The sequence below is a fragment of the Lepus europaeus genome, unplaced genomic scaffold (genome assembly GCF_033115175.1).
Source record: "Lepus europaeus isolate LE1 unplaced genomic scaffold, mLepTim1.pri SCAFFOLD_30, whole genome shotgun sequence".
NCBI lineage: Eukaryota > Metazoa > Chordata > Mammalia > Lagomorpha > Leporidae > Lepus > Lepus europaeus.
Window position 1 is genome coordinate 1,047,598 of NW_026909177.1, and position 11,370 is coordinate 1,058,967.

An 11,370-nucleotide genomic window follows, 5' to 3' on the forward strand; every position below is an offset into this window, starting at 1 on the left:
ATTTGTGCTTGGAAACACTAATTGTTTCCACATGGAGACACCAGCTCTACACATTCGTATTTTCTAGGGAGAGAGCTTGAGGAACTGCGACAAACAAACATGATATTTCTGTTTGTATAGATGACATTTTATGCACTTGCTAAACGAAAAGACTTTGCTTTTCTCCAAAACCAATTTTACTTTGATTTGATCGGTCCGTTGCATCCGAATTCCAAACGACTTTTTCCGGATATGACTGGATGAAAACAGAAATACCCGGTTGTGTTTTGGCTAACTCAATCCAAAATATTGTGAAAGCCCCTGTGTTTTTGTTTTCTTGGTATTATCGATGGACTTTATTGTTTTGAATGTTTTTATCAGGGAACAATTTATTTTGTACCGTAGAAACACTAATTGGTTCATCATGGGAACACCAGCTCTACACATTCGTATTTTCTAGGGAGAAAGCTAGAGGAACTGCGGCAAACGAACATGATATTTCTCTTTGTATCGAAGACATTTTATGCACTTGCCTAACGAAAAGACTTTGCTTTTCTCCAAAACCATTTTTACTGTGATTTTCTCAGTCCATTGCATAAGAATTCCACACCATTTTACCAGATATGACTGGATGAAACCGGAAATATATGGTTTTGTTTTGCTAAATCAATCCCAAATATTGCTAAGCCTCGGTGTTTTTTTTTTTTTTCGTGGATATTATCAATGGAGTTTATTTTTTGAATGTTTTTTATAGGGGGAAGATTTTATTTTGAGCTTGGATAAAGTAATTGGTTCCACGTGGAGACACCAGCTGAACATATTCGTATTTTCTAGGGAGAAAGGTAGAGGAACTGTGGCAAACAGACATGATATTTCTGTTTGTATAGATGACATTTTATGCACTTGCCTAACGAAAAGAGTTTGCTTTTCTCCAAAACCATTTTTACTGTGAGTTTCTCGGTTCATTGCATACGAATTCCACACCACTTTGTCCGGATATGACTGGATGAAACCGGAAATATCTGGTTTTGTTTTGGCTAACTGAATGCGAAATATTGTGAAAGCCTCTGTGTTTTGTTTTCTGGATATTATCGTTGGACTTTATTGTTTTGAATGTTTATTATCAGGGAACATTTAATTTTGTACCCTAGAAACACTAATTGGTTCTTCATGGGGACAGCAGCTCTACACATTCGTATTTTCTATGGAGAAAGCCAGAGGAACAGCGGCAAACAAACATGATATTTCTGTTTGTTTAGATGACATTTTATGCATTTGCCTAATGAAAAGACTTTTCTTTTCTCCAAAACCATTTTTACTATGTTTTTTTCAGTTCATTAATTACGAATTGCACACCAGTTTGTCCAGAAATGACTGGATGAAACCGGAAAAATCTGGTTTTCTTTTGGCTAACTCATTCCCAGATATTGGTAGAGCCTCTGTGTTTGTGTTTTCACGATATTATCGATGGACTTTATTGTTTTGAATGTTTTTATCAGGGTACATTTAATTTTGTACCGTAGAAACACTAATTGGTTCATCATGGGGACACCAGCTCAACACATTCGTATTTTCTAGGGAGAAAGCTAGAGGAACTGCGGCAAACAAACATGATATTTCTGTTTGTATCGATGACATTTTATGCACTTGCCTAACGAAAAGACTTTGCTTTTCTCCAAAATTATTTTTACTGTGATTTTCTAAGTCCATTTCATACGAATTCCACAACAGTTTGTCCGGATATGACTGGATGAAAACAGAAATATCCGGTTGTGTTTTGTCTAACTCAATCGGAAATATTGTGAAAGCCTCTGTGTTTGTGTTTTCTGGATACTACCAATGGACTTTATTGTTTTGAATGCTGTTTTTCGGGGAACATTTAATTTTGTGCTGCAAAGCACTGTTTCCACATGGAGACACCAGCTCTACACATTCGTATTTTCTAGGGAGAAAGCTAGAGGAACTGTGGAAAACAAGCATGATATTTCTGTTTGTCTAGATGACATTTTATGCACTTACCTAACGAAAAGACTTTGCTTTTCTCCAAAACCATTTGTACTGTGATTTTCTTGGTCCGTTGCATACGAATTCCACACCACTTTGTCCGGATATGACTGGATGAAACCGGAAATATCCGGTTTTGTTTTGACTAACTCAACCCCAGATATCGCTACAGCCTCTGTGTTTTTGTATTCCTGATATTATCTACAGACTTTATTGTTTTGAATTGTTTTTATCAGGGAACATTTAATTTTGTGCTGCGAAACACTGTTTCCACATGGAGACACCAGCTCTACACATTCGTATTTTCTAGGGAGAAAGCTAGAGGAACTGTTTCAAAAAAACATGATATTTATGTTTGTGTAGATGAGGTTTTATGCACTTGCCTAACGTAAAGACTTTGCTTTTCTCCAAAACCATTTGTACCGTGATTTTTCTCGATCCATTGCATACGAATTCCACACCGGTATGTCCGGATATGACTGGATGAAACCAGAAATATCCGGGTTTTTTTTGGCTAACTAAATCCCAGATATTGCTACAGCCTCTGAGTTTGTTTTTTTCTGGATAGTATCAATGGACTTTATTGTTTTTAAAGCTTTTTATTGGGGAACATTTTATTTTGAGCTTGGATACAGTAATTGATTCCACATGGAGACACCAGCTCTACACATTTGTATTTTCTAGGGAGAAAGCTAGAGGAACTGCAGCAAACACACATGATATATCTGTTTGTATCGATAATATTTTATCTACTTGCCTAATGAAAAGACTTTGCTTTTCTACAAAACCATTTTTACTGTGTTTTTTTCGGTTCATTGCTTACGAATTGCACACCAGTTTGTCCGGATATGACTGGATGAAACCGGAAATATCCGGTTTTGTTTTGGCTAACTCAATCCAAAATATTGCTACAGCCTCTGTGTTTGTGTATTCCTGATATTATCCACAGACTTTATTTTTTTGAATGTTTTTATCAGGGAATATTTAACTTTGTACCGTAGAAACACTAATTTGTTCATCATGGGGACACCAGCTCTACACATTCATATTTTCTAGGGAGAAAACTAGAGGAACTGCGGCAAACAAACATGATATTTCTGTGTATTTAGATGACATTTTATACACTTGCCTAAAGGAAAGACTTTGCTTTCCTCCAAAAGCAATTTTACTGTGATTTGCTCGGTCCATTGTATATGAATTCTACAGCAGTTTGTCCGGATATTACTGGATGAAACCGGAAATATCTGGTTTTGTTTTGGCTAACTCAATCCCAGATATTAATACAGTCTCTGTGTTTGTGTATTCCTGATATTATCCACAGACTTTATTGTTTTGAATTTTTTTAGAGGAACATTTACTTTTGTTCTTGGAAACACTAATTGGTTCCACATGTAGACACAAGCTCTACATACTTGTATTTTGTAGGGAAAAAGCTAGAGTAACTGCAGCAAACAAACATGATGTTTCTGTTTGTATCGATGAAATTTTATGTACTTGCCTAACGAAAAACTTTGCTTTTCCCCAAAATCATTTTTACTGTGATTTTCTCGGTCCATTGCATACGAATTCCACACCAGTTTGTCCGAATATGACTGGAGGAAATCGGAAATATCCAGTTGTGTTTTGGATAACTCAATCCCTGATATTACAACAGCCTCTTTGTTTGTGTATTCCTGATATTGTACATGGACTTTATTGCTTTGAATTCTTTTTTATCAGGGAACATTTTATTTTGAGCTTGGATACAGTTATTGTTTCCACATTGAGACACCAGCTCTACATATTCGTATTTTCTAGGGAGAAAGCTAGAGGAACTGCGACAAACAAACATGATATTTCTGTTTGTATCGATGACATTTTATGCACTTGCCTAACGAAAAGACTTTGCTTTTCTCCAAAACCATTTTTACTGTGATTTTCTTGGTCCATTGCATACGAATTCCACAACAGTTTCTCCAGATATGACTGGATGAAACCAGAAATATCCAGTTTTATTTTGGCTAACTCAATCCCATATATTGCTACAGCATCTGTGTTTGTGTATTCCTGATATTATCCACCGAATTTATTGTTTTGATTGTTTTTTTTTTCAGGGAACTTTCAATTTGTGCTTGGAAACACTAATTGTTTCCACATGGAGACACCAGCTCTACACATTCGTATTTTCTAGGGAGAGAGCTTGAGGAACTGCGACAAACAAACATGATATTTCTGTTTGTATAGATGACATTTTATGCACTTGCTAAACGAAAAGACTATGCTTTTCTCCAAAACCAATTTTACTTTGATTTGATCGGTCCGTTGCATCCGAATTCCAAACGACTTTTTCCGGATATGACTGGATGAAAACAGAAATACCCGGTTGTGTTTTGGCTAACTCAATCCAAAATATTGTGAAAGCCCCTGTGTTTTTGTTTTCTTGGTATTATCGATGGACTTTATTGTTTTGAATGTTTTTATCAGGGAACAATTTATTTTGTACCGTAGAAACACTAATTGGTTCATCATGGGAACACCAGCTCTACACATTCGTATTTTCTAGGGAGAAAGCTAGAGGAACTGCGGCAAACGAACATGATATTTCTCTTTGTATCGAAGACATTTTATGCACTTGCCTAACGAAAAGACTTTGCTTTTCTCCAAAACCATTTTTACTGTGATTTTCTCAGTCCATTGCATAAGAATTCCACACCATTTTACCAGATATGACTGGATGAAACCGGAAATATATGGTTTTGTTTTGCTAAATCAATCCCAAATATTGCTAAGCCTCGGTGTTTTTTTTTTTTTCGTGGATATTATCAATGGAGTTTATTTTTTGAATGTTTTTTATAGGGGGAAGATTTTATTTTGAGCTTGGATAAAGTAATTGGTTCCACGTGGAGACACCAGCTGAACATATTCGTATTTTCTAGGGAGAAAGGTAGAGGAACTGTGGCAAACAGACATGATATTTCTGTTTGTATAGATGACATTTTATGCACTTGCCTAACGAAAAGAGTTTGCTTTTCTCCAAAACCATTTTTACTGTGAGTTTCTCGGTTCATTGCATACGAATTCCACACCACTTTGTCCGGATATGACTGGATGAAACCGGAAATATCTGGTTTTGTTTTGGCTAACTGAATGCGAAATATTGTGAAAGCCTCTGTGTTTTGTTTTCTGGATATTATCGTTGGACTTTATTGTTTTGAATGTTTATTATCAGGGAACATTTAATTTTGTACCCTAGAAACACTAATTGGTTCTTCATGGGGACAGCAGCTCTACACATTCGTATTTTCTATGGAGAAAGCCAGAGGAACAGCGGCAAACAAACATGATATTTCTGTTTGTTTAGATGACATTTTATGCATTTGCCTAATGAAAAGACTTTTCTTTTCTCCAAAACCATTTTTACTATGTTTTTTTCAGTTCATTAATTACGAATTGCACACCAGTTTGTCCAGAAATGACTGGATGAAACCGGAAAAATCTGGTTTTCTTTTCGCTAACTCATTCCCAGATATTGGTAGAGCCTCTGTGTTTGTGTTTTCACGATATTATCGATGGACTTTATTGTTTTGAATGTTTTTATCAGGGTACATTTAATTTTGTACCGTAGAAACACTAATTGGTTCATCATGGGGACACCAGCTCAACACATTCGTATTTTCTAGGGAGAAAGCTAGAGGAACTGCGGCAAACAAGCATGATATTTCTGTTTGTCTAGATGACATTTTATGCACTTGCCTAACGAAAAGACTTTGCTTTTCTCCAAAATTATTTTTACTGTGATTTTCTAAGTCCATTTCATACGAATTCCACAACAGTTTGTCCGGATATGACTGGATGAAAACAGAAATATCCGGTTGTGTTTTGTCTAACTCAATCGGAAATATTGTGAAAGCCTCTGTGTTTGTGTTTTCTGGATACTACCAATGGACTTTATTGTTCTGAATGCTGTTTATCGGGGAACATTGAATTTTGTGCTGCAAAGCACTGTTTCCACATGGAGACACCAGCTCTACACATTCGTATTTTCTAGGGAGAAAGCTAGAGGAACTGTGGAAAACAAGCATGATATTTCTGTTTGTCTAGATGACATTTTATGCACTTGCCTAACGAAAAGACTTTGCTTTTCTCCAAAACCGTTTGTACTGTGATTTTCTTGGTCCATTGCATACGAATTCCACACCACTTTGTCCGGATATGACTGGATGAAACCGGAAATATCCGGTTTTGTTTTGACTAACTCAACCCCAGATATCGCTACAGCCTCTGTGTTTTTGTATTCCTGATATTATCCACAGAACTTATTGTTTTGAATTGTTTTTATCAGGGAACATTTAATTTTGTGCTGCGAAACACTGTTTCCACATGGAGACACCAGCTCTACACATTCGTATTTCCTAGGGAGAAAACTAGAGGAACTGTTTCAAAAAAACATGATATTTATGTTTTTGTAGATGAGGTTTTATGCACTTGCCTAACGTAAAGACTTTGCTTTTCTCCAAAACCATTTGTACCGTGATTTTTCTCGATCTATTGCATACGAATTCCACACCGGTATGTCCGGATATGACTGGATGAAACCAGAAATATCCGGGTTTTTTTTGGCTAACTAAATCCCAGATATTGCTACAGCCTCTGAGTTTGTTTTTTTCTGGATAGTATCAATGGACTTTATTGTTTTTAAAGCTTTTTATTGGGGAACATTTTATTTTGAGCTTGGATACAGTAATTGATTCCACATGGAGACACCAGCTCTACACATTTGTATTTTCTAGGGAGAAAGCTAGAGGAACTGCAGCAAACACACATGATATATCTGTTTGTATCGATAATATTTTATCTACTTGCCTAATGAAAAGACTTTGCTTTTTTACAAAACCATTTTCACTGTGTTTTTTTCGGTTCATTGCTTACGAATTGCACACCAGTTTGTCCGGATATGACTGGATGAAACCGGAAATATCCGGTTTTGTTTTGGCTAACTCAATCCAAAATATTGCTACAGCCTCTGTGTTTGTGTATTCCTGATATTATCCACAGACTTTATTGTTTTGAATGTTTTTATCAGGGAATATTTAACTTTGTACCGTAGAAACACTAATTTGTTCATCATGGGGACACCAGCTCTACACATTCATATTTTCTAGGGAGAAAACTAGAGGAACTGCGGCAAACAAACATGATATTTCTGTGTATTTAGATGACATTTTATACACTTGCCTAAAGGAAAGACTTTGCTTTCCTCCAAAAGCAATTTTACTGTGATTTTCTCGGTCCATTGTATATGAATTCTACAGCAGTTTGTCCGGATATTACTGGATGAAACCGGAAATATCTGGTTTTGTTTTGGCTAACTCAATCCCAGATATTAATACAGTCTCTGTGTTTGTGTATTCCTGATATTATCCACAGACTTTATTGTTTTGAATTTTTTTAGAGGAACATTTACTTTTGTTCTTGGAAACATTAATTGGTTCCACATGTAGACACAAGCTCTACATACTTGTATTTTGTAGGGAAAAAGCTAGAGTAACTGCAGCAAACAAACATGATGTTTCTGTTTGTATCGATGAAATTTTATGTACTTGCCTAACGAAAAACTTTGCTTTTCCCAAAATCATTTTTACTGTGATTTTCTCGGTCCATTGCATACGAATTCCACACCAGTTTGTCCGAATATGACTGGAGGAAATCGGAAATATCCAGTTGTGTTTTGGATAACTCAATCCCTGATATTACAACAGCCTCTTTGTTTGTGTATTCCTGATATTGTACACAGACTTTATTGCTTTGAATTCTTTTTTATCAGGGAACATTTTATTTTGAGCTTGGATACAGTTATTGTTTCCACATTGAGACACCAGCTCTACATATTCGTATTTTCTAGGGAGAAAGCTAGAGGAACTGCGACAAACAAACATGATATTTCTGTTTGTATCGATGACATTTTATGCACTTGCCTAACGAAAAGACTTTGCTTTTCTCCAAAACCATTTTTACTGTGATTTTCTTGGTCCATTGCATACGAATTCCACAACAGTTTCTCCAGATATGACTGGATGAAACCAGAAATATCCAGTTTTATTTTGGCTAACTCAATCCCATATATTGCTACAGCATCTGTGTTTGTGTATTCCTGATATTATCCACCGAATTTATTGTTTTGATTGTTTTTTTTTTCAGGGAACTTTCAATTTGTGCTTGGAAACACTAATTGTTTCCACATGGAGACACCAGCTCTACACATTCGTATTTTCTAGGGAGAGAGCTTGAGGAACTGCGACAAACAAACATGATATTTCTGTTTGTATAGATGACATTTTATGCACTTGCTAAACGAAAAGACTATGCTTTTCTCCAAAACCAATTTTACTTTGATTTGATCGGTCCGTTGCATCCGAATTCCAAACGACTTTTTCCGGATATGACTGGATGAAAACAGAAATACCCGGTTGTGTTTTGGCTAACTCAATCCAAAATATTGTGAAAGCCCCTGTGTTTTTGTTTTCTTGGTATTATCGATGGACTTTATTGTTTTGAATGTTTTTATCAGGGAACAATTTATTTTGTACCGTAGAAACACTAATTGGTTCATCATGGGAACACCAGCTCTACACATTCGTATTTTCTAGGGAGAAAGCTAGAGGAACTGCGGCAAACGAACATGATATTTCTCTTTGTATCGAAGACATTTTATGCACTTGCCTAACGAAAAGACTTTGCTTTTCTCCAAAACCATTTTTACTGTGATTTTCTCAGTCCATTGCATAAGAATTCCACACCATTTTACCAGATATGACTGGATGAAACCGGAAATATATGGTTTTGTTTTGCTAAATCAATCCCAAATATTGCTAAGCCTCGGTGTTTTTTTTTTTTTCGTGGATATTATCAATGGAATTTATTTTTTGAATGTTTTTTATAGGGGGAAGATTTTATTTTGAGCTTGGATAAAGTAATTGGTTCCACGTGGAGACACCAGCTGAACATATTCGTATTTTCTAGGGAGAAAGGTAGAGGAACTGTGGCAAACAGACATGATATTTCTGTTTGTATAGATGACATTTTATGCACTTGCCTAACGAAAAGAGTTTGCTTTTCTCCAAAACCATTTTTACTGTGAGTTTCTCGGTTCATTGCATACGAATTCCACACCACTTTGTCCGGATATGACTGGATGAAACCGGAAATATCTGGTTTTGTTTTGGCTAACTGAATGCGAAATATTGTGAAAGCCTCTGTGTTTTGTTTTCTGGATATTATCGTTGGACTTTATTGTTTTGAATGTTTATTATCAGGGAACATTTAATTTTGTACCCTAGAAACACTAATTGGTTCTTCATGGGGACAGCAGCTCTACACATTCGTATTTTCTATGGAGAAAGCCAGAGGAACAGCGGCAAACAAACATGATATTTCTGTTTGTTTAGATGACATTTTATGCATTTGCCTAATGAAAAGACTTTTCTTTTCTCCAAAACCATTTTTACTATGTTTTTTTTCAGTTCATTGCTTACGAATTGCACACCAGTTTGTCCAGAAATGACTGGATGAAACCGGAAAAATCTGGTTTTCTTTTGGCTAACTCATTCCCAGATATTGGTAGAGCCTCTGTGTTTGTGTTTTCACGATATTATCGATGGACTTTATTGTTTTGAATGTTTTTATCAGGGTACATTTAATTTTGTACCGTAGAAACACTAATTGGTTCATCATGGGGACACCAGCTCAACACATTCGTATTTTCTAGGGAGAAAGCTAGAGGAACTGCGGCAAACAAGCATGATATTTCTGTTTGTCTAGATGACATTTTATGCACTTGCCTAACGAAAAGACTTTGCTTTTCTCCAAAATTATTTTTACTGTGATTTTCTAAGTCCATTTCATATGAATTCCACAACAGTTTGTCCGGATATGACTGGATGAAAACAGAAATATCCGGTTGTGTTTTGTCTAACTCAATCGGAAATATTGTGAAAGCCTCTGTGTTTGTGTTTTCTGGATACTACCGATGGACTTTATTGTTCTGAATGCTGTTTATCGGGGAACATTTAATTTTGTGCTGCAAAGCACTGTTTCCACATGGAGACACCAGCTCTACACATTCGTATTTTCTAGGGAGAAAGCTAGAGGAACTGTGGAAAACAAGCATGATATTTCTGTTTGTCTAGATGACATTTTATGCACTTGCCTAACGAAAAGACTTTGCTTTTCTCCAAAACCGTTTGTACTGTGATTTTCTTGGTCCATTGCATACGAATTCCACACCACTTTGTCTGGATATGACTGGATGAAACCGGAAATATCCGGTTTTGTTTTGACTAACTCAACCCCAGATATCGCTACAGCCTCTGTGTTTTTGTATTCCTGATATTATCCACAGAACTTATTGTTTTGAATTGTTTTTATCAGGGAACATTTAATTTTGTGCTGCGAAACACTGTTTCCACATGGAGACACCAGCTCTACACATTCGTATTTCCTAGGGAGAAAGCTAGAGGAACTGTTTCAAAAAAACATGATATTTATGTTTTTGTAGATGAGGTTTTATGCACTTGCCTAACGTAAAGACTTTGCTTTTCTCCAAAACCATTTGTACCGTGATTTTTCTCGATCCATTGCATACGAATTCCACACCGGTATGTCTGGATATGACTGGATGAAACCAGAAATATCCGGGTTTTTTTTGGCTAACTAAATCCCAGATATTGCTACAGCCTCTGAGTTTGTTTTTTTCTGGATAGTATCAATGGACTTTATTGTTTTTAAAGCTTTTTATTGGGGAACATTTTATTTTGAGCTTGGATACAGTAATTGATTCCACATGGAGACACCAGCTCTACACATTTGTATTTTCTAGGGAGAAAGCTAGAGGAACTGCAGCAAACACACATGATATATCTGTTTGTATCGATAATATTTTATCTACTTGCCTAATGAAAAGACTTTGCTTTTTTACAAAACCATTTTCACTGTGTTTTTTTCGGTTCATTGCTTACGAATTGCACACCAGTTTGTCCGGATATGACTGGATGAAACCGGGAATATCCGGTTTTGTTTTGGCTAACTCAATCCAAAATATTGCTACAGCCTCTGTGTTTGTGTATTCCTGATATTATCCACAGACTTTATTGTTTTGAATGTTTTTATCAGGGAATATTTAACTTTGTACCGTAGAAACACTAATTTGTTCATCATGGGGACACCAGCTCTACACATTCATATTTTCTAGGGAGAAAACTAGAGGAACTGCGGCAAACAAACATGATATTTCTGTGTATTTAGATGACATTTTATACACTTGCCTAAAGGAAAGACTTTGCTTTCCTCCAAAAGCAATTTTACTGTGATTTTCTCGGTCCATTGTATATGAATTCTACAGCAGTTTCTCCG